This window comes from Solanum pennellii, chromosome 3 (assembly GCF_001406875.1).
Source record: "Solanum pennellii chromosome 3, SPENNV200".
Classification (NCBI taxonomy): domain Eukaryota; kingdom Viridiplantae; phylum Streptophyta; class Magnoliopsida; order Solanales; family Solanaceae; genus Solanum; species Solanum pennellii.
In genome coordinates, this window is record NC_028639.1 from 47,258,105 (window position 1) to 47,281,263 (window position 23,159).

The 23,159-nt window shown below is 34.1% G+C and overlaps 1 pseudogene; it reads left to right on the forward strand.

The window, feature by feature from the left end:
* Positions 1 to 5,347: 5,347 nt before the first annotated feature.
* LOC107013397 lies at positions 5,348 to 20,372 on the forward strand (annotated as a pseudogene).
* Positions 20,373 to 23,159: the final 2,787 nt, after the last annotated feature.

Genomic DNA, 23,159 nt, shown 5'->3' on the forward strand with positions numbered 1-23,159 from the left:
TCTATATATATATATATATATATTCGTGATATTCACCTGTAAAGCACGTGATAAAGGGACGGAATTGGTTTTTCTAGGATGCGGTAAAACTTTACTACACTTTGCCTAACAGTTGTATGAGATCCCCTGTATCCTCCAAAAGATCATGTTTACTTTAAAAAAAGAAGAGACTAAGATAATTCATATCAATTAAGTGGATGGATTGCTAGGATCTTCAAAGAGTCCTGAACCTTTCCTTCCAGACCACCAGTTTTTCTCTCCATTCCTTTTGCCAATCCCTTTGCAACTGTTAAAGAATTCCATAGTGGTTTTTGGCATATCGTCACTGTGCAAAATCTTCCTTCTACCGGCAAATGTCATTCTCAATACCTGCTGGTTCGAAGGGGAAGTAAGTTGCTTGGCAGTTTCAACCATGTTTGGATCGTGAAGAAATATATACCATTCTCTATTGTCACTAATTCTTCGGAATGTCACTACCGTCTCCTTTTATTCTGACCGGTGTTGTGTTTCCTCCTTCATCTCCTTCCATCCATCCCCCACTATGATCTCCAATATTTTTGTTCGTCTTTTGCGACCATAAATATATCGCTAGTCCTACAAACTTAACCCAGACAGTGCTGAGTTTCTTTTCCTGCTTGATGGCCACAATTTTTGGTGACTACCATTGGAGTTGAGCTGGAGATTTCTTCCATTTCCATTCACCATGTATAACCTACTCTGCATCTGCTTTGGAAGCAAATTCTAAAAGGAAACTGTTGTTACCCATCTCCAGAAAGTTTTCGTGGAATTTGCAGACCACACATCTGTTCAGAATTCCTTTTTAAGATGGGTCAAAATTTTCATCAATGTGAATGGCTCTTTCCTTTGATAGACCAGTTCCTTCTTCTTTGGTGGTACTGATAAATTCCATATTATCATTCACTACTCCTGACATCCTCTGAACAGGGGATCTTTTTGTCTGTCAATCTTGAATTGAATGTCCATAATAAAGAAGCATTTATGAATCTTCCTATCTTGTTAGGAATGACAAAGTACAGATCTTCGTTCTTCTTCCACGTAGGTTTGGCATCTACATATTTGCTTCCTTGTAATTGGAGTATTCAAGTGGCAATATCTGAAACTTTGGACATTTTTTAGGCTAGACAAAATCAGGATCTTTTGCAGAACTTACTTTAAAAGAAAGATCTAATTGATGTAAACTTCCGCTGAAGCAATTTGTTCCAAGAGTAGACATGGATAAATTGGAGTCAAAGTATTACATAGTCATTTAGTCTCCAAATTTTCGCCATAATATTAAATATCCTAGTATCGAATTTTGGAGATAGAAAATATTGAAGAAAGGAGTTGAATATATGTCAAGACAACCAAAGTAAGACCACTAGTAGATTAGGGATGAAATTTAGAAAGATCATGATAACAGGTGCCTTGTATATCAACTGGGCTGTTTGTAAAGAATGAAATTAGAGTTGTTTTCGGACGTAGAGCATAGTGATAAAATACAGTTTAAAATATACATGTTTGTGAAATCTAGCTTTTTAAAGCAAATGTTGAATCTGTAGAATCTATTGGGAAATTCCGTTCCACATCCGAATTGGCTGAATCTACGATATTGGGTCTTCTTTTGACGAGGGAAAATATCTTTTTGAATGGCATCTCGGCGAAAGAGAACTGTGAAGTGCGAACCATGAGGCAAGTGCCTAAATGCTAATACAAACTTCTCCCACATACACGCATGAAGGTTGGGGGGGGGGGAGGGGTACCAAACCACCACTTTTGCCAGATGAGTCTAGAGACCCTAGAGTCCGCCACGATACCTAACCCTCGAGAGGCAAAGATCCAGGATGCTACCACAAGAAGTGAACTTCACCTGTAACCTTAAGAAATATAGAAAATTATTCGTAATTCCTAGCAAGGACTTTGCATGATATTTATTCCTAAATTCCTTTCACCCTTAACTTGCAAACTCGGATTAAATTGAGTGAAGCCAGAGATTCTTTTCTGTCAAAGAATTGAAGATATATTTCTCAATCGCCGAAGAGGAGAAACTCTAATCAGGGCGAAGGTTGGGTTTATTTTGATTGTATTTTCGTCGTTTTGATCCTGAGGCTGTTGCAAATATAATGCAACACATCTTGCACCATATTTGTGTGTAACCTTTATCAAAGGAGGCCCTGCTCCACAAACGAAGCGGACTAACTGAACGGATCACCCTCATAGTTTGAATTGTTATAGAGAGTAGAATAGACTTTTCATCTATGCTAGTATTATGAAAAGCAAAAAGTGCAACACACATTTAAGGTTCATTGGAGCTTTGCAAAGTAGAAATAAGATGTGGGTTTTAATGAAAAATTACGCAAAGGGTGCAAAAATACAATTATGCATATGCTTACTCCAAGACTAATAATTAATGAGAAAAATATTCAAAAGGGCCCATTATTTGTCTTTTTTTTAAAAAAAAAATAATAGAAGAGGCCAAATCGAACATTGGACATACCCTTCTTCTTCTTCCTAACAATTTTTGCCATTAATGGCTTCTTTTCCTTCTTCTTGCTACTCTTCCTCCCCCCCACTCCTCCTCCGTCTTCATCGTCATCATTCTTTGTCGTCTTCTTCTCCATTTTTTTAATTGATGTATCGAGAATGTGAATCATTACCAACAAATATATATCAAAAGACTTGAATCATCAAGCAAATTTCATATCTAAAATTTGGGACTGTTTGTAAAGAATGAAACTAGAGTTGTTTTTGGACGTAGAACATAGTGATAGAATACAGTTTAAAATGTACATGTTTGTGAAATCTAGATTTTTAAAGCGAACGTTGAATCTGTTGAACCTATTGGGGAGTTCCATTTCACACCCGAATTGACTGTATCTACGGTAGTGGGTCTTCTTTTGACGAGGGAAAATATCTTTTTGAACGGCATCTCGACGAAAGTGAACTGTGAACAGCAAACCATGAGGCAAATGCCTAAATGCTAATACAAAATTCTCCCATATACGCACATAGGGGGCGGGGGATAACCAAACCACCACTTTTGCCAAATGAGTCTAGAGACCCAAGAGTCCGCCATAGAACCCAACCCTCGAGAGGCGAAGATCCAAGGGGCTACCACTAGAAGTAAGCTTCACTCGTAACCATAAGGAATATAGAAAGTTATTAAGAATTCCTGGAAAGGACTTTGCATGCTATTCATTCCAAAATTCCTTTCACCCTTAACTTGCGAACTCGAATTAAATTGAGTGAAGCCAGAGATCTTTTTCAGTCGAAGACTTGAAGATATATTTCTCAATAGTTGAAGAGGAGAAACTCTAATTAGATCAAAGGTTGAGTTTGTTTTGGTTGTATTTTCCTCATTTTCATGATCCTGAGGTTGTTGCAAATATGATGCAACATATCTTGCACCGTATTTGTATTTTACCTTTTATCCAAAAATATCTTGCACATATTTTTTGTTCAGAAGAGACGAAGGAGGCCTTGCTCCACAAATGAAGGGGACTAACTGCACGGATCACCCTCATAGTTTGAATTCCTTAAGAGAGTAGAATTGACGAGTTTGTCATCTCTTTTTTGTTTTAGAAGGTTTAAATAAGCATAGACACAATTAATTAAGGGTGTTCTTTGTCTTTATTAGTGGAGATCTACTATATATGATGCCTAAAGGAGATAGACTTTTCATCAATGCTTAGTATTATGAAAAGCAAAAAGTGTGGGATTCAATGAAAAAATGATGCAAAGGGTGAAAAAAATACAATTATGCATATGTTAAATCCAAGACTAATAATTATTAGGAAAAATATACAAAAGGGCCCGTTATTCGTCTTATTTTTTTTAAAAAAAAAGAGAGGCCAAAGTGGACATTGGATATACCCTTCTTCTTCTTCCTAACAATTTTTGATTGATATATTGAGAATGTGAATAATTACTAGCAAATATATATCAAAAGACTCGAATCATCAAACAAATTTCACATCTAAAATTTGGGATTATTTTGAAGTTATTTAGAATTGATCGAGATTGAACACTCTATGTATACTTCATGTATAGTCTAAGTTGTGCGGACTCTTCACTTAGATACTGAACCCGTGTCGGATTCTCCAAAAATACCCCACTTTTGGAGAATCCATCTCGCATCCGTTGACATTTTAGAAGAGTCCGAGCAACATAGTGTATAGTTAAGTTATTTTTCAGCTTTTTGAGTATATCGGAATGTATAGTTAATGTACAACTCATGTATAGGTAAGCTATATTGTATAGTTAGTGTATTACTTTCTATGACTTTTTCAAGCTACATTGTAAAAAATGCTCAAGCTTTACAAAAAATATATACAAGAAAGAAAGAATACAAATGATTCACTGATGCAAAATAAACAAACAACAACTGCGAGGGTAGGAGGGTGGTGTATAGAGAGGATAATGATTCAGTGAAGCAATCTACAAGAAAAACAAAGTGTGTTTCATATTTTAATACATCTACTATACAAACAGATGAACTCAATTACATATAAAATATAAACACAGAAATAGGATTAAAAGCAACGAAAATGATATTAAGATATAAATAATTATCAAAAGTCATTCAGGTAAATCTAAAAATGTTGAAACTTATCTCCCAGAAAATCATATTATCTTTCCTAATCAACTTTTCTATAATGATTTGATGACTCTTTTCTTTGGAGGTACTTATAAATTCCATATTTCCCCATTTACTGCTCCAGACAACCCTTGAATATAGGATTTCTTTGTCTGTCAATCTTGAATTGAATATCGATGGTAAAGAGGCATTTATGAATATGCCTATTTTGTTATCAATGTCTTTCCACTCAACTTTCAAATCTAGCTCAGGGATGACAAGTGTAGATCTTCTTCTTCCACGTAGATTGGACATCTACATATTTCCTTTAATATATATACGTTATTGTATCAACAATGTACATCGCTAATATATAGTTATATATAACCTATACACGAGTCTATACTATTTGTACAATATCAATATACAATATGATATTGATATATTATGCATACATACAATCATTTTATTGAAAACAATGTTTGTTATCAGTATCACTAAATTTGAACTATTTTTTTAATGTAAATAAATACTTGACTATATTTTTGATATAGATAAATTTACTTTTATTTTATATTTATGAAATTTTCCAAATTTTTTTTAGCAAAAACATCAAAAAAATTTTGGACATGTCGAGCGTGAGTTAATTGAGATTTTATGCACCGAATAAATGCCAAAACCCCTATCTTCACTTTGCTGTCAAAATTGTTGTTCTCCAATCTTTCCCTCAAAGGCTCCACTCTCACTCTTCTCGGAATCTCTGGCGATTCAACGATGGACGGCGTACAACGGAAAATGTCGATAGACAATGAGAAGGTGCAGGTTCTCCCTTTCCCTCTTTTGTCCCCTCTGTTTTACCTTTGACTGTTTAGTGAATTAAATGACATTTCTACTCAACTAAAGATGTTCATTTTGTCAGCGGAGTTTCAGGATAAGATATATAAACAACCAAAATACTTAATTAATGCTAATGGGCACCGATAAAGTCGTCATGCATTTGCTCTGATACAATTCTTCGTTGATTTCCATGTTCGTTTGGCTGCTAGTTTATGGTATCAGAGAATCTAGGGTCTTAGTTAGAGATTTTTATGATATCCAACTGTATCAATATACATCATGATTAGGGAGGAAGTAGGATGTTAGGATCTAGCGGAAATGAAAATTTTACAAAGAAAGAGCGCGATGGGTAAAACCGTGAAACGCTTTTTATTTAGTGCAACAGTCTTTCATAAAATCTACCAGTTCCTTTCTCACCAGGGGTATATATGTTTCTTCAAATTTTAGTGCTCTAATCCAAATTAGCTCACAAGTTGCTACAATCATTGCTTGATAATGTATTTCTGACCTATCACAATATAACTGGTTTAAGATCAACCAATGTGTTATTGGGTTTAGTATGGTTCATTTATACATTTGTTTTTGGGGCTTAGCTAAAATTTAAAAAAGTAGATATTTTCAAAGAGGTATGAGCCAAATAGGAGTTATTCTAGCTGTATCATCTATTGTGCTATGTAACTTGTATACTTTTGTGTGCACATAGACGAACAAAAGTTTTTAAATATTACACCTTGAGTCACGTGGATTAGTTAATGCCCCTTTATTTGTGTTGGTGTCTTTGTGCATGCCAATTGATTTTTGATGTCTGAGGTCTTTTAAATCTTTTTGTTTCCATAATATTTTGCTACCTTCAACTTTCAAGTTGTTTACATTCATCAGATTTCGTGATGTAGGTTGATGATCATGGGTGTGTAAACCTAAATAGAATCTTGAAAGTAACAGCAGGGTATGGTAAACTTGGTATGTACTTCAACATAACGTCAAAGATGCAGTAATAAAAGTTTTGTGTTTATTATCTACTGTCATGTTCAAAGATTCATCACCTGTATAACTTTTTTGTGGTGGCATAAGTATATCAGGCTAACAGTATTACTGCAAAGCAATGTGTTGAGTGCTGATAACTTGCTTCTGTTGTAACTCCAGTTGTATATACTGACTGGAACTTCTTAGTGGAACTGTTAGAATTGATTTTGGGTCTAACTCAATCCCAAAAACTAGTCCATGAGATGAGGATTAATCCTTTTGAATTATGTACTCTGCAGAACCAACAGGGAGCTATCATTAAGGATCCACTTTAGTATTATTTTTTCCCGTAGTTGTATTAAGGTCTCTCTGTATTGGTGGCAGTGATGTTGTGGAGAAAGTGGTGTGTGAGGAATAACTAGATTGTATGGTCCCCTGCCCTTTAACCAATTACTTTTGAAAGGTGTTAGAATCTGTGCGTCCACTTACCAGTCAATGGACCAGGTCCCTTGACACACTCAAATTTACAACTACAGTAAATAAATGCATATTATCAACACAGTCAGTTTACGTGGAAACTTCCTTTCTCAAGGGAGTAAAACCACGGCCTCTTATACAGGATTTCAAACCGTTCCACTAGTCTTCACAAGCAAAAGTAAATCGATACAAAAGAGTGAGAAAAAGTTATTAGTCTCACAATCAAGCAATAACTCTATTGCTTGAAGAGCCTAAGCAGATATGATTTTGCCCACTAAGCCATCACCACTAGAAAACTTAGGATTTTACCAAGCAACACACGGTTGCCCACTAAATCACCAGCCTACTGACGATTTAGACTTTTCTAAGAAACACACAGGTTGCCGACTAAATTAGTTGACCTTAACTAATCTAGAATTCTCAGTTGGAACAAACTGAATCCTTTATAGATTGGGACCAGATTACAATTTTTGGATCGGAAGAAATATTTCTAAGTCTTCTACACTTTCAACACCTTGGCTTGAGTTGTTCTTTGAATTTTTTCTTCTCTTCGATTCTCAGCCTTTGCAAGAGTTCTTGATATGCCTTTTCAAGTTGCAAAAACTAAATTGTGAATGTAGAGTTGTTGTGTTTATGTAGAAAGGTCACAATCCTTAAAGCAATACCATTGGCTGAAATTTCTGGCGCGTCTGCCACTTCTGCCACTGTTGGAGACCGTGCACCAACTTTTTATACTGTCTCCAGCTGGCAGCAAAAATCATATTGAGCTGAGAACCAGGTTCCTTCACAAGGTCCCTGTGTTTATCAAACCATCAAAACTACACAATAACAAAAGGGCGCCTTTTAAAACTCTTGAATTATGTACTTTGCAGAACAAAGATGGAATTACCATTGAGTATCCACAAGACCACAACTTGTTTTTTCCATATCTGTGTTAAGGCCCTTTATTTTGGTGGGCAATGAAAGAGTGGAGAAGTGGTATTTGAAGAACATCTAGATCGCAGTCTTTTAACCTATTTTTTCTATCCACAGTTTCCCTTTCTGTTTTTCTGGCAATGAAGTAGTTTTCAAGAAAGAGATCCAAACTGATAGGAGATCGTTGTGAGTTGCATCCAAGGTTTGTCAATACTCCTCATATCCTATATGTTTTGCCAATAGTTCAACTTCTCCGTGTCACAAACTTTGCACAAGTTTTTTTGCTTTCTTGCATTTCCCTTAACATACAGAAGAGTGGAGCCAATCATTATTCTTCCATCAGAGTTGTCATGACACACCGTTTATGGTCCTTTGCCATTCGAATCCTCAAGAAGCAGAATCTGTTTCTTGGGATTTCTAGGTTGGTTTACAGCTTTCTCGACATGCACCTGCAGATAGAAGTATGAGGCCGTGATACCTGAAAAATAGAAACGTAAGTCACCTAGATTACAACCTCTATGCTTGTCTGCAGCTCGTGGAAACGAGAGTGACTGGTTACAAAGAAGGGTCCTCGATGGAAGCTGTATCTCACATTGAATACTTCCCTCAACGAGTCCTGCCTTATCAGAAGGGTATGAGAGTGGCCATCTTCCACTTCACTATCGATATCTTCATCCACTTCACCTGTAGAATTTACAACCTCAAAAACAACATCTTCCAAAGGAGAACCAGCAGCATAAACTTCAGGTTCCTTATGTAGGTTGTGTGCACTTTAATTATTAAGCCATTTTATCATTACCATAACAAACAAGCAGTTCTCTATCCCATAATTTTTGTCCAGATTTGAGACTTCAAATTCTTAAAGAGACATGATTCAGAATGTTAAGAAACTGAAAAGCCAAGTAATTTCCAGTTTCAAAGATTGAGAAATTAAATTTAACTAGGTAATTTGCCCATGCCTTGCATGGTCATAAATAATAATTGCATTGAAATTGCAAATAATTTTTTTCTAATATCCATACATTAAAAATAATGGTAAATAGGTTCTGAAAATATGGTAGCAATATTCAAATATTAATTTGATTATTTGTCATTATCACATAACTCAAGAACCTCTAATGATTTAACTATTCGCGAAATAATAAATCATTGGTTCTTTAATCAACATTAAATAAAAAATAAAGAAATAAATAGGAATATGTATATAGAAAGGAATTTCATAATAAAAAGAAACAATTAAGTTAATGTATGTTCAAAAAAAGAAATTACGCTTGAACATGAAAACAATTATAACTTTTAAACTTGTATAACGAATTTCTTCAATTAGTAAGTGAAAATTTTCATATCTATGTAAAAATAGATAATCTATAAGCTTACATATAGTACTTTAAGTTATAAACTTAAAATAGAATATTAAAACATGAATTCTTGGAACTGAGTTCAACAATTATTTTTTGCACAATGAATATACATAATATATGTGTATATGTTCAATATAACCGGAGACAATAACTTTACAGAAATATAAAAGATATAGTTTAAAATATGCAGTGAAAAACAATAATTAATATCATAAGCATAAATTAATGAGTGTAAAAATACATACCAGGACATGTTAAAACAGAATGGAATAGAAAGGAAAAAATCAAATCCACTGAATGCACAATGTTCTTTCAAGAAAGCTATTCTACTCCAATACAAGAGAGATTATATCCTCTAATGATGGAATGATTTTATTCACCAACTTATTGATATATAAGCAGTGGTGTTAGTAAGTCACTCAACATGAACTAAGTACACGAATATTTGTTTTTGCGGAAGTAGAAGAAGAAGATTAAAATTTTTGTTGTTTTAAAATGAGAGGAAATATCACTATCTATAAACAACAAAGGGTAGTGTTAACAAATCTTTATTATGTCTTATGTGAAAGGTTACAACTATTTGGAAAAGTTATAACCCTTCGAAAAGTTCACAATCGTTCATAAAAGTTAAAACTTATAATAAAGTCGCAACTCTTCATTAAAGTCGCAATTTTTCATAAAAGTCGCAACTCTTCATTAAAGTCACAACTTTTCATAAAATTCACAACTTCTGATAAAAGCCATAACTCTTTATTGAAGTTGCAACTTTTCATAAAAGTCACATCTTTTCATGAAAGAGGAATGCTAGTTTTGGAAATAATTAAATTTAAAAGGAAATTCTTGTTTGTGGTGGCGCGTAGGTGGTCTTAGGGTTCTCTTTTATATAAGTATATGATATGATATGATATGATTGGCTCCACTCTTCTGTATGTTAAGGGAAATGCAAGAAAGCAAAAAGCTCGTGCAAAGTTTGTCACACCAATACAACAAAAAGGCTTATCAAAGACAAAAATATACTAGTCTCTATTTGACAAAAATATTTTCTAAAAATAAAATGACTGGTCCTTGAATGAAAATTTTCAGCGGAAAACTATAAGGCAGAAGCGGGAACCGAAAAGACTAAAAGACTCTAAAAAAATTTCTCTCTCTATAGTAATAACCTAAAGCCACAAAATCGCTGAAGTATCCTTTGTGTTTTCTCTCTTTCTCTATGTTGTAGTCTTTGAATTCCCTAATCTTGAAAGTTGAAGGCATTATTGATAGAAAATTCTCCTAATTTTTGAAGCTTGAAGGCATTTTCTTTGGAGAAAAATGTTTCATCTAGTATCTACATCTAATGTAAGTTTGTTCCTCTAGATTCATCTCCCTCTTCTTCTTTTTTTATATAACCTTTCATTTTTCTTTGTGATGATTGAATATTATGTGATTGGGCTCTTGGGAATACTCATTGTTTTGTTAGTACTGAAAATGATAGTTTTGTAGGTAAGGTTGGGGGTTGAGGGTCAAAGAGGAGCTAATTGAGAGTTTGTTTAAGGAATTTCTCTGTTACGGTTGCATAATTTCTAGGGATTCCAAGAATTTTTTGTAAGGTTGGCATTGCAATTTTTTTCTATTACGCGATGAATTAGTTGACTATTTTTACCATTAGTGTCATTAATTTCAGTATCTAGTTTGTATGCTTTGATTTTGAATGGTTCTTTTATTGTATTACATTGTAGTCAATTTCAAAATCTGACAGTAAAAAGAATAGATGAGAAAGAAACAAGATTGTTAATTTATTAAAGCATCTGAATTTTTTTATTTGTCGATGAGTAGCTTGAGGATCATACGAGAAAGAAACAAAATTGTTAATGAGCTTTGTTAAAACATCTGAAATATTCAGTAGCATTCTAGTTTAATTCTACTTTCTCTTTTTGAAGTTTTTGCATTTTCTTGAACAACATTGACTCGAAACTAGCTGTCAATCTTTGCTTTCAGTCAATTTTTTGAATATCAAGTTAGTTTGTGATCTATAAAGTTTTTATGAGTTGAATATTTGAGTCTAGAATCTTTGAGTAAAATGCACTTTAAGAAAGTTGTTAAGTAGTCGTATTATTAATTACTATGAGAGAAATTGATTTCTTTCAACACTCTATTGGTTGAAGTTCGTACAATTTAGTTTGAGTGACTTCTATTTCTACTTACTTTTGATCAATTTAGTGTATTTTTTATTGGATTTAAGTTAATTTTTACCAAGAACTTTAAAAGTATGTGTGTCATATAATACATCAGAGTGGTTACCTTTTTTTGGTGTTTCAAATGTTGTTTGAATTGTTCTTTTCTACTAAAACTATGGTTGCATAATAGTTTCTGAAGTTACTACTTGTAGTGCATTTTTGAAATCTTAAGCTACTTGGAAATTCATGGTTGTTTGTCATTGTTGTTTTGTGGTTCTTCATTTTAATTAGATTCAAAATGTTTCCTGAAATTGCTCGGATCCTCATGTAGGTTGATGAAAAAAATTGCTTAGATCCTCATTAGGATGATTTGACATGTTAAATAGAAACTAATGTTCATCTTAGTAAACTTGTTATCCTAAATTATTATTCATCTAACTCTTACATATAATCAAAGGTTATGGCATCGAGTAAGTAATGGATGCAACTTGTTGATGATCGAATTAATGAGGCCTACTTTATCGGGGTAGAAACTTTTTAAATTATGCTTTTAAAAGCGCATGAGAAATGTATGAAATACGATGTCCATGTGTCAAATACCACAGTAGGAACATGTGAGACAGTCAGAACACACTTGAACGTTTATGAAATAATTAAAAATTATACCTTTTGGTATCATCATGGGGAAGTCTTAGGTGAGCCAGAATCAGATTGTGAAGATAGTGATAATAATGAAGTAGAAAATTGTGAAAATGAGGATGAAATAAGAGAAATTTTGAGAGATTTCTATCCTAATTATTATGGACACACTGCAGTCGTTGATTTTATTGAATCACATGATTAGGAATAGGATCACGCATGGATGCGTGGTACTGTCGTGGTCGCTAGAATCGTAGATGTAGCCTCACGTGATGTATTTGCGACCAATGATGTTGGTTGAGGTTTGGTTGCCAGAGGTTGCTGGACCTTGTGGTGGTGTTGGATTTTGCACAATACCAAAGAAAACATAGACAGTTGTGAGTAGTCACTGGAATATGTACGCTCACGTTGGATTTTGCTTGAATGATGCACAACGATAAAGTGGCGGAAAGAGGTTCACATGCCAGCATTTGGTGTTGATCTCGTCGGAGTTGCCTTTCTTCAAGATAGCTAATATTGCATATTCCAATTGTGTTGGCAAATTTTTTTTAGTAAGTATCAATCAAGTCTTCCATATGTAAATTTGCCCTAGTGCATGCATATAGAAGCTTTTTCCTGCTACACAACCTATCAAAATCTTTCTTGGTCCATGGGATGGTGGGTTCTCCATTATATGATAGGTTGAAGCATAATAGGTTTGTTTTTCTCTTGTATAGTGGTGTTATGAAGGGCCGTAATGAAGTTCTTCGTTGTAGAGGGAGCTGGAATGAGTAGACCAGCCGCTGGTGGGCATGGCCATATCAGCTATTCAGGAGAGATTAGGGTCACAAAATAAGATTTCGGTTGGAGAGTATTTTAATGAAGTGTAAGGTATGAGACTATTTAAACCCTTTGGGTGACACAACGGTTTGGGCTAGGAAATTCCATTTTGGAGGGCTCAAGTTCGAAATTCCTTGCCCGCGAAAGCAAGGGGTTTGCCTTGAGGATCGAGCTCGCCACACCGGGCTTGCCTAGTGCGGGTTACCTCTCTTGTGTGGTTTGCATGCTATTGCATAGGATCAGAGTTTTTATCATGTGCGCATCCAAAGGGTAGAGGCTGTGGGTTTTCCTTGTCATAAAAAATATAGGTATGAGACTGTTGAACTAATACATTTCACCTACGCCCTAACGCTGAACCTAACTCTAAAACCTACGTCTTATTGTAGTTCCACTCAAGATAGTGCAATATATAAGCAGATTTGGCTTTCATGCAATGCCTTTGCATTTGATGTAACAAATCTTCATAATACGACCTAATTTATTTCTTCACATCACACTTCGTCTATAATACCCTATAATTAATTAGGGGCATACTTTTCATTAGATTTCTTTTTTAGAAAAATATAAAATAAAAAAATCTTTGATTGTTTTATGGAAGTTACTGCACACCCAATGGGCTTGGCCCATCTTGTACGTGAAATAAAATAAAGGGGCAACATACCTTCAAGTTTAAGGAGAAATGCTGAAGGCGACAATTTAAAAAAAAGTTTTAAGCTGCGGTTTCACGTTCCAGGTAAGGAGCAGTGAACGAAAAAAAATTCCAGGCCGTGATTTATCAGTAAAAACAGAAGCATCAGAGGAAGGTAAGTGTTTGAGTTTAGTTTATAGATCTATTTTGTGTAATTCATGGCTATAGAATTGAGGTTGAGAATTGGAGAATCATGGGTTAAAGAAACAGAGAAATTGTTAAATTTCGAGAAATTAGTGGAGTGCATTTAATGATTAGAATGTAAATTATTGTATTTTGATGTACAACAAAAAAAAAGGTTGGGAAGTAAGATTATTTTGGTTATTTGAAGCATAAGTTTGAATAATGTTGGGAAGAACTTTGAATGAATAGATGGTCTGGTGGGTTAGTAATATAATGGGCTAACTGAATTACTCAAAGTATGAGTAAATATAGTTGACAAAGTGATAATCAATCAAGGTAGCCCGTGGGTGGGTATTTCAATTTGTTATGAATTAGCCTAAAATTTTGACAAGAGAACGATATAATGTGCTTAGAGATCAATTGGAGGGAGTCATACAAATTTCTAGAGATGATGAGTATGGTATTTCGATACAAACACTGTGAGTAGTAATTTTACCACAATTGATATTTTATAATTTGCATGATTTTCACATGATTTATAAGTAAATGTGTTTCTGAATATTTTGAACTTGCATGTGGGACAAGTCTTTTACTGGATCTGATACTGTAATTGAGATGATTATTTTTTTTTTACAAGATATGATTACTGTTATTGAAAAGGTTTTACACTTATTTGAGAAATAGTATTTTGGAAGGTGATTGTTAAACTTTTAAATGATATAATTTGATAAGATTTAAATGCTATGTTCCATTTTGAAATGCTTCATACTGATTACAAGAAAAATATAAATGGGAGTAGACCTTGATAGATCCGTAGCTAACGGCGGGATCGTTAGACCTGGTGCACCTTGTAATTACTGATTTCTGATAAAGCCCTTGCTAGTGGGATGTGAAACTAGTACACCGTTACCGATATCCCTCAATTAGGGATCTATCGATATGAATAATTAACTCCTTCATGAGGAGCTCACTGTTATTGGTTACTTCTTAAAAAGAAGTCAACTCTGATTACATGATTCATCGTTAGAAACCTCCTAGATATAATATTTGATATGGAAAGGTTTCTCTGAGTTTACTATTAAATATTTATATTGATTTTGCTTATATGAGGCACAAAAGGTTGAATATTGTTATTATTTCTTAAAGAGCATTATTTCATCATTAGGATTATTGTACTAGCATGTTTTCTGACTTGTCCCTCATTAAAGTGGTTGTGGTTAAGTATTATTATTCACTGAGCTTGTGTCTCACTCCTCGCTATATTTTTTTTTACAAAGAATACATGTGACTTTGGTAAGGTATAGAGCTTTCAAGTTGATAATTTGGGGTGTGCCCCACACTTGTTCTCGTGGATAACAAACTTATTAGTTGTTATAGACTTTTGTTGGAATTCTTAGAGTCGCTCCATAGTCATTTCTTTTATTAGAAGTTATGAGAATTATTTAATATTACATATTGGTGTTTAGTATGAAACTCATGTTTTGGAGTTGGAATTAGTATGTTTACTCTTCAAATAGTTTATTGATGAATAAGGTGGGAACAAAATGAGATTGGTTGGCTGCGCTATTGATTTCTGTTATAGGTAATTTCAGGATAGGCCCCAAAAACATAGAATACTTTTTTCGATTTTCTGTAGATTTTTGGTTAAGGCTTGCTTTGGAACTCTTCTCCTGAGCACCGGTCACGATTCTAAATTGGGTCGTGACATCCCCAGAGAATCTGCTTGTGTCACCCATTTTGTCAAAGCAATGCATGACATGCTAATCTTGTGTTACGTGCTCCTCACACCACAACAAAGCCCCAATTTAGATAGTGACATTCTTGATCATATCACATCTGGTGTAATTAGATGTAAATGATTGTGGAGTTATTGTTGATTTTACTTGCTCATTACATACTTGTTATAGTTTCCTCTTTTAATTGCAAGTTTTAACCTTTTCAAACATTCTCTTTTTGCTGATATATCTTTAAAAGTTATTTTCTTTTATAATTTAACAAGAAATATCGGGTGGAATTAATGAGGCTACCGAGTTGATATATCTCTAATAGTTACTCTTTACAATTATCAACTTGTTTAGACAAGATATGTCTGCTGAAATTAGGAGAAATAAACAAAGGAATTTGTCAGTCTATTACAAAATTTTTAAAGAATCCTAAATGTTTTTAGTTTTATCATCGTGTGTGAACATGAAAATTCACTTTTAGTATTATATTTAACTTTTATCATTTTGTTACCTTGACAAAGTAAGCCGGGGGTCTACTGGAAACAACCTCTCTATCTCTATGAGATAGGGGTAAGGTGTGCATACACTCTACCATCGGAAAACCCAGTTGTGGGATTACACTAGGTATATATGTTGTTGTTGTTGTCAAACCTGCAAGTTAGTTTTCACTTGTTCATTAATTTTCATGAACTACTAGAGGCTTGATGCAAATGATAGTTGTGTTCTTTTGAGACACACATTAGAAGGGAGCCAACATGGATATAACTAACAGGCAAAACTTTGTCAAGTTTCAAGCAAATCAGCTTGATCTATGGGATAAAACATTATCTTTTTCCATTTGGATCTGATTACATAATTGAAGGCTTTTCATAAAGTTCTTATGTAGTAGTATTCGTTAAGTCTAGTAATGGCAAGTAAAACGAGGTTACTTATAAAATGACATGTAAAATAGGGTTTATCTTGTGGTTGAGAAATTAATGAGGACTATATTCAAGAATTAAGATAATTATTTAGTCCCTGCCTTATTTTATTTGGTTTTATTTTCATTTAACTGCTCGCTCTTCGGATATGGAATAGTCATCTTGTTTGCAAGATATGTTGTGTTGGTGAGGTTGGATAAGGGTTTGGTTGACTTGCCTGGATGTTACTAGATAGGGTCTTGGTGGTAGATGTTGGTCTGATGGCATTCATATGTATGCCAATTGACTCTTGAAAACCTGAGAGTCCTACTACTATTTTCTGATTGGTAAAGGATAAGTGTATTGATACTTGATGCTGGAGAAATGTACAATTAGCAACCTTACAAGGAAGTCCTACTATTATTTCATTTTTCACTTTATATTTATGTTGCCCATGCCCTTCAGACAGTTTGAGAATGCACTTCTGAGTAGTTTTTTTATTTTTAAACACAATAATATCAATCCCTTTGCGGCTCCCCTTTTCCAATCTTTATTTTATATATATAAACTTAAGGGACTTAGCTTCAAAGCACCTCCATTAGTTAATGTTGATGCCTGTATTTGAACTAGTACCTGAAATTGTCAAGTTTGTTTCCCATTGCCCTTTAGTTAGTCGCACGTTCTAAATTTACTAAAAATGAGGGTTGTTCGATTAAGCCTCAGCTTTGGCCTTTTTCCATCTATGTAGTATATCACCTAAAGAAACTTTGGCATCCCAATTTTGGAATCTAAATGTTCAACCTTCATTTGTATTTTCAGAAACAAAGCATATTTTATGTTCCCCCCCTAAATGAAACAAAGATAAAAAAAATGGCAAGTACAATTGGAGTATTAGTATTACTTGTTCACTGTATAGGTGGTGAGCACTCTAGGACCTTATAATAGGCACTTGTAGAATCTTTTATTAATAAGCAACTCTAACAAACTGATGTTTGCTTTTACGTTCCTTTTCCAGCTACGAACCAGTCCTAAGGAACTACTTATTATGCATGATCCATCACTCAGTCAAGGAGGTCAAATGAATTCCTGTACTTTTGCTTGCAATCAGGACATAATGCAAAATGAAACTACTGAGACTGTTATCTGCGAAGTGGTTATGATATTCATCGAAATCTGCCTAGTTTATTTTATTTTGTCATTAGTGGATGCAATATACATAGTAGTTTTGATTATAGGTATAGATATATATATACTAGCATCTGTTATTTGAGATGATAATGAACATGATAATTTTTGTGAAGTAAATGGATCAATATTAATGACTGCAGAAACTTGAGGATGCAGTGAAGTAGATTGGTCTTCAAATTAAACACTATGAAGATAATATCAAATTCTTACAGGGTCAGAAGAAAAGGTTGGATGATTCAATTTTGGATATTGAAGGTATTGTTTCTTTCTTTTTAAGTTAATTAGTTGTGCTGTAAAATGCATGTGCAATTTTAAAAGATTATTGTAGTTATTTTGTTCTTTCAGTAACCTAGAATATATTGTTTTTATTCTGTATTTACAGGAAGTAAACAATCAAACACTTTAAGATTTTCATATCAATGGGCGTCTTTCACATTTCAAGTAAATATGGATTTCATGATTACCTTTGCGCAGAATATCAGCCATCAGCTTGTTTCAGTGAGCTTAATATATTGTTCATGGATTTAATGTGTGTATTGCCTATTTAAAAGCACTCCGTGTATATTATAGCATTCACTTAAACTTTTTTCTTTCCCTTTTGTCATATGCCTTCTCACAGTTTCTCAATTTTAATGCCTTGTGCTTGTGGGGTATTGTAGCTGCTCTCACCAAGACTTATTCAGCAAGTGGAAATTGTTCTGAAAATAAGGAATCTTCTAATGGGCAGAATGAGTTGAAGACCATTGAAGAAATCTTAACATTAAATAGTTGCCAGCTGCCAACATATATTTCATATATGAAGGACGTTATAGGAATTGTTGCTTTGCTTGGCAAGGTTGACGATGATAATCTTTGCAAGTTAGTTTCATATAGCATCCAGTAATTGCTGGCATTTTTTTACAAAATAGATAAAGAAGAAAAAAGAAACGAGCTTTGAATGAGTCCACTTTCTATACTAGTCCATGTTCAAGAGATTATAGCACTGGTTCACTCTATCACAATCAAGATGACAATATGTGGTTGCATGATGGTGAAGACTTAAGACAAAAAGTTTGATACCTTCTGGTATTTGAATTTTCGGGGGTATGCTTAGAGTGATTAGGGTTTGAGGTCGCAGATTAGGGTAGAATATTAATTGGTATTTGAACGTTTTCTCGCTTTCTTGGGTCGTACTAAATAGTCCTACATTAGTTGGGTAATGAATGTGTGGTTTGCATATATAGGCTTGGGCAATCTCCCCCTCATGAGATATATTTTGGGGGTTGACTTTGGCCCTAGTGCCATTTCTTTACCAAGAAGTAGGCAAATAATGGAAGTTCACTGTACTAAACAAAAGAAATTTAGAAGTTCATCGTATTATGATTTACATTTGCATCTAAATCTCTGAAATCCAGGACTCTCTCAGAAGATCTTGGGCTAGAAACCATGTTAGTAGTTGTTTGCAAGACGCATGATGGACTTAAAGCACTGCTGACATATGGTAAGAAAGGTCCTATGAATAAAAGTTCTGGTCTTCATGGAGTTGGAGCTTCAATTGGAAGACCTTTGGATGACGGATGTCTTGTAATCTGTCTTGAGAACTTAAGGTTTGAGGTTATGATGATCTCTTCTTGCAAATGCATCTCATATTCTTTAGCAATTCTTTACTCTCTTATCTTTTCATTTTTGGGTTATCATTTTAGACCATATGCTGGTGAATTTATTGCTGATGACCCTCAGAGGAGGCTTGCCATAAGGAGGAAGCCTAGATATGTCAATGAGGAAACTCCTCCTGTTTTTCTTGGTTTTGCTGTCAATATGATTAATATTGACACTGCGAACTTTTATTGTGTTACAAGAACTGGTCATGGCCTTAGAGAGACCCTCTTCTATGGACTCTTCTCACAGTTGCAAGTATACAAAACAAGTGCAGACATGATGCAGGCACTACCTTTTATAATTGATGGAGCCATATCATTGGACGGTGGGATCATAAAGAGTGGTAGTGTATTTTCCCTAGGAAAAAGGTAAAGAGGTTTGTCTTAAGTAGTGCGTTTATATTCATAATTTTTTCTTCCTTCATAGTTCAACTTGTTTGTGAAGTTACTCTAAAGAATTGATTGCCTATTAACTTGTTCATTTTTGAGTATCAAGTAATATACTTCATCTCTAACTGTGCGCCTGAACTGAGAAGCTGGTGTTATTTTGTGACCATGTTGCTTGAATATTGTGGAGTTCAGTAGTTCGACCTTTCACGAACTTACTCTGTTAATTTGTATAGAATGGTGCATGAAAGCATGTTCTTCCATTTCTTTCACTATATCTACAACAAAGCTTCTGCAAGGCAGTCTTTGTTATATTTGTTTGTAATGCATTTTCATTTATAAATGATTAACAAACCATATTATAATTTTCTGGGAGTAGTGTCTGCAGGATTTATCACGTTCCGAGACTACGACACATTTTAGATTTACCTGAATGACGTTTGGTAATTATTTATATCTTATATCTTAATCCACTGTCTTGTGGGAGTTGTTTTTAATCCTAATCCTATGTTTATATATTACATGTATTTGATTTTGTATGTTTATAAATTAGATTTATTTGAATTAACAACACACTGTTTTTTTCTTGTTGATGTGATCATTGAATCATCATCCACTCTACCTTCCGAAAGTAGGGGCATGGTTGCGTACACTCCACCCTCCCAGATCCACTTGTGAGATTAAACTAGATGTACTAGTGTTTTGTTGTTTGTTTGTATTGCATCACTAAATCATTTGAATTGTTTCTCGTGTTTATTTTTGTAAAGGGAAGTATGGATCAAATTTCCATAGAGTTTTGGAAGGTCGTATCTACGTGAAAGCTATTTTGAAACTAAGATCCGGAGGAAGGAGCTGAAGTGGGAAAGAGTAAGTGTGTGGAAGATTTAGAGAGAGAGCAATCACTTTTGACCAATGCAAAGAACAACTTTGAAATAAGGAAAGAAGAGTTTGTCAAGTTTCTTTCACAAAGCTCATCCTATCTTTGAGGGTTATATACTTGAGTGTGTCTAGTTAGACTGTGCATGCTTGAGATTTTTTTACTTGATACTCTTTGTCCTTACATCCTTCTTTAATTGATTGACGATGTCATTTGATAGTTGCAAACTGTACTTGCATTTTATCATGTTAGGTGAGAACCGTGCATTGATAAGAGATCCTTTCCCCTGGTAACTGTTTAAGCTTGTGTTTATTTTAGATGCCAGTTATCAATGTTTTCTTTGAGCAGTCTAAATATCGATGTATATATAGGAAGTGAGATGCGAAAACAAAATCACGAGAAAGGGATGAAATTGGTTTTTCAGGGATGCAGTAAGACTGTCCTATTTCAAGTGATCCCCTGTATCCTCCAAAAGATCATGTTTACGTTAAAAAAAGAAGAGACTACCCACCAAATGCAAGCTGGAACTATTTGTGATCAGTGCTCTTCTCCATTCCTTTTGCCATCCCCCTGCAACTGTGAAAGAGTTCCATAGTGGTTTTTGGAAAATCGTCACTGTTCACAATCTATTTTTTACCTGCAAATATCATTGTTGATATCTGCTGGTTCTAAGGGTGACCTCTGTTTTCTGTTTCGATGGAGTAAGTTGCTGGGCAGTTTCACCCATACTTTGATTGTGAACAAAAATCTACCATTCTTTATTGTCACTAATTCTTCTGAATCTCATAGTTGTCTACTTTATTCTAACCACCAATGGAGTTGAGCTGGATATTTCTTCCATTTCCATTCACCATATATAACCTACTTTGCATCTGCTTTGGAAGCAAATTCTAAAAGGAAACTTTGGTTACCCATCTCATAGGTATTTAATCCATGAGATTGTTTCCAGAAACCATAGGACCACTTCCTGATATCTTACAGTGTGGGAAGCCCCAGAAAGTTTTCGTGGAAATTGCATACCACACATGTGTTCAGAACATCATTTTAAAATGAGTCAAAAGATTCATCAATATGAATGGCTCTTTCCTTTGACAAACCAGTTCCTTCTTCTTTAGAGGTGCTAATAGAAATGATTTTTGATGCATATCTTAATCAAAATACAGAATCTACTGACGATGTTCTAGCATGGTGGAGAAATCACGACAAAGGATTTTCAAAAGTTCAACCAATGGCTCGAGATGTATTATGTATTCAAGCATCTTTAGTAGCTTCGGAAGACGATTTTAATGCAGCAAGGTTTCAAATTGGAGACCATAGGCATTCACTAGCACCAGATAGCTTGGAGATATCGATATTATTTAGAGATTAGTTTAATGCTGAGAGAATAAATTTGGGCCGTGAATCACTACCGATCAAATTTCAAAGTGACATTGATGAAATAATGCAAGATTATAATTACAATGACATTGAAGCAATGGAGAATTTATCTATTCAACCAATTCCCGATCATGTTACTAGAGAAATGTTAAATGAATTAAGAAAAGATCTCTATAGTAGCAGCGACTATCAAATTTAAATGTTTAATTGTCGATTAGTATAAGTATGATATTTCGAGAACTATTTTAAACAGAACCCTTCCTAGAAGGTGGCTATGTAGATTAGATCTTTTAATACTCTACTAATATTTTTGTAGATCAAATTGTACTATCAAATTAATATTAATAAAGGCCTAGGCTATTCACCTTAATTTTTTTTATTATTGTCTTTAGTTAATTTTTATTATTCTGAAATTTAAACTTTTATTATCTCAAAGTTTGAGTTTTACATTTTCAAACTTTTAAAGTTTGAAATTTAAATTTTCAAACTTTTAAAGTTTGAAATTTAAATTTTCAAACTTTTAAAGTTAAAATTTTAAACTAGATATATAAAATTTTAAATTTATATCCAAAGTTTCAAATTAATATTTAAATTGTATATTTATAATTTGAAATTTTGAATTTTACAAACTTTCAAACTTAAAACTTCTTTCAAACTAATATTTAAATTATAAACTTTCAAACTTTGAAGTTTAATAAACTTTCAAACTTTGAAGTTTAAAAAGTACAAATAATTAACTTTAAAAGTTTGAAAAGTATAATTTTTAACCTGTAAAACAATAAAAGTTTTAACATTTGATTGATTTTAAAATTTTTTTTAATTTATCCCGCCCAGTCCCAAAATCTTGTCTGGTCCGGTCAGGTTCCGTATCGGTTCACTAGCGGACTGGGATGGGTACATGTATAATTGACCGGATCTATCGGTACCGGTCCTTCCCAGTTTCGAGTGGTGGTTCCCAGTTTCGTGCCGGTTCCGGTTAATACCGTTCTGGCAGTCTCGACTTTGATTCCGCTGCCACCCATAGTAGGCACTACCTTTTATAACTGATGGAGCCATATCATTGGATTTTGGGATCATAAAGAGTCCTGGTATATTTTCCCTAGGAAAAAGGCAAAGAGGTTCGTCTCAAGTAGTGCGATTATTATATTCATAAATTTTTCTTTCTTCATAGTTCAACTTGTTTGTGAAGATTGCCGATTAACTTGTTCATTTTTGAGTATCAAGTAATATACTTCATCTCAAACTGTGCCCATGAACTGGGTAGCTGGTGTTATTTTGTGACCATGTTGCTTTACCTTTGTGGAGTGTAGTAGTTCGAGCTTTCACGAACTTCCGCTGTCGATCTGTGCTGAATGGTGCATGAAATCATGTTCTTCCATTTCTTTCACTATATCTACAGCAAAGCCTCTGCAAGTAGCCTTTGCTACATATGTTTGTAATGCATTTTTCCCCCAAAATGATTAACAAACCATTGGCATATTTATTGAATCATTATTCTAAAGGGGAGGGGGGGGGGGGG